A 2,282-nucleotide genomic window follows, 5' to 3' on the forward strand; every position below is an offset into this window, starting at 1 on the left:
TTGATTTTGTTGTTCTAATCTATCATATCTTTCCTTATCTGGGGGCTGATCTGTTAATAACAGAGAGTGGTGTATTTAAATCTCTAACTGTGGCTGTAGATTTTTCCATTTGTTTCTATTTGGGGAATCATTTCTGCCCTGTTTATGTTTAGACTATTAAATGCTTGCTTTGGGGAATTAGCGTGTTCTCAGTGCATTGAGCTGCTTCCCAATATGTACTGGCAACCTTTCTGTCTTAAAGTCTGCCCTGCCTGATACTGACACACTACACAGCTTTCTTTCTGTCAGCATCTGTTTGATATATGTGTTTCTATCCTTCAGTTTGTACCCTTTCCGATGTAGCTGTCCTAAATATCGTATAGGTTTTGGGTTTTCCAGTCTGACAGTCTGTCTTCTAATTGGTGAATCAATTCATATATTATTAGTTAAAGTGAGCAAACTTACTTTTGCAACAGAAAAACACAGGAACTTCCGTGGTTTGACAAAATACGGGTTTATTTTTAACCCACGTGCTTGCTGTTCAAGGCAGGTGAGACATTCTCTATCTATGAAAGTGAAAGTGTAGTCGCTCAGTTGTGTCCAACTCTTTCTGACCCCATGGACTGTAGCCCACCAGGCTCCTCTGCCCATAGAATTCTCTAGGCAAGAATACTGGAGTGGGTTGCTATTCCCTTCTCCAGGGGATTTTCCAGACCCAGGAATCGAACCTGGATCTCCCGCATTGCAGGCAGATTCTTTACTGTCTGAGCCCCTAGGGAAGCCCTCTATATCTATCACGTTTCTTTAAAAGTGCCTCATGAACCCAGGCTGTCGTCCTCTTGCGTCTCACTGTTGAAAAGCCCTTTTCCTCCAGCTTCGCAGACAGGAGAGGGCCTCAGTAAGGTGCATCTGCTCTTGTGGCTCTGGACCAGAAACCATGTGCCGTGTCTACTCACATTCCATTGGCATAAGTTAAACCATGACCCTGCCAGGGTGCAAGGGGCTGGGAAAATGTAGTTCTGCTGTGTGTTCAGGAAAATATAACGGTTTGGTGAACACATGCACTGTCTTTGCCCCATTTCAGCCACACTTCTTGTGATTATTGCTGTATTTGGACTTGTTTCTAATACTGTATTTATTTCAATATTCTAGTTTTACCTTTTTTAGTCTTCATCATCTTTATTTTTAAATTAATTTTATTGAAGTATGGTTGATTTACAATGTTGTGTTCATTTCTGCTGTAAAGCAAAGTGAGTCAGTTATACATGTGCATGTGTTCACTCTGTTTAGATTCTTTTCCCATATAGGTCATTACAGAGTATTGAATGGAGTTCCCTGTGCTATAGAGCAGGTCCTTATTAGTTATATATTTTCTTTTTTTTTTTTTGGAGCTTCCAGTGGAATTTTATTTATTTATTTATTTTTTATTTTATTTATTTTTTTTCCAATTTTATTTATTTATTTTTTTCAAGTTGAACAGACTAAATTTCTTTAAACAAACTTACTTATACTCCAGAGTCCTTTAAAAACTTAATAGCATTTATACATTGAAGGTATTTGATTTTCTTGTAACTAGCACTTCAAATGCAACAAGCATTTGAAGCAACAAGCATTTGACCCAACAAGTAAAACTTTCTACAGTTCATAACTTTTATAAATAAAATAAATTAAATGTACAGTGAATAAGTTCTCTGAAATATTTCAATATTTCTGCAGGTTTAGTAACATCGTAAAATACATTTCAACTAAAATTCACAAATCTAAAAACCTGTTAGGCATTTTTAGGCGTTTTAAGATGGAAATGAAGACCAATGTTACATCGTAATATGCCAATTACAAATAGTACTTCAAATAGCAAATACTACAGTTTGTCCCAAACTTTATTTTTTTTTTTTAATTTTAATGTTTGTCTTATTTATTGTTTTACTGTTTTCCAATGACATAATGCTAAAGCTGAAACTGCAGTACTTTGGCCACCTCATGCGACGAGTTGACTCACTGGAAAAGACTCTGATGTTGGGAAAGGTTGGGGGTGGGAGGAGAAGGGGATGACAGAGAATGAGATGGCTGGATGGCATCACCGACTCTGTGGACATGAGTTTGAGTGAACTCCGGGAGTTGGTGTTGGACAGGGAGGCCTGGCGTGCTGTGATTCATGGGGTCACGGAGAGTCGGACACGACTGAGCGACTGAACTGAACTGAACTGAATGACATAACACATCACATGGATAATTTTGATTACAGTTATTTTTCATTTAATTTGATATAATATATATTTTTTTACATGCACCCTAGATGCTCC

Source organism: Moschus berezovskii, chromosome 23, assembly GCF_049115385.1.
Source record: "Moschus berezovskii isolate FMDL1 chromosome 23, NW_MosBer_1.0, whole genome shotgun sequence".
NCBI classification, from domain to species: Eukaryota; Metazoa; Chordata; class Mammalia; order Artiodactyla; family Moschidae; genus Moschus; species Moschus berezovskii.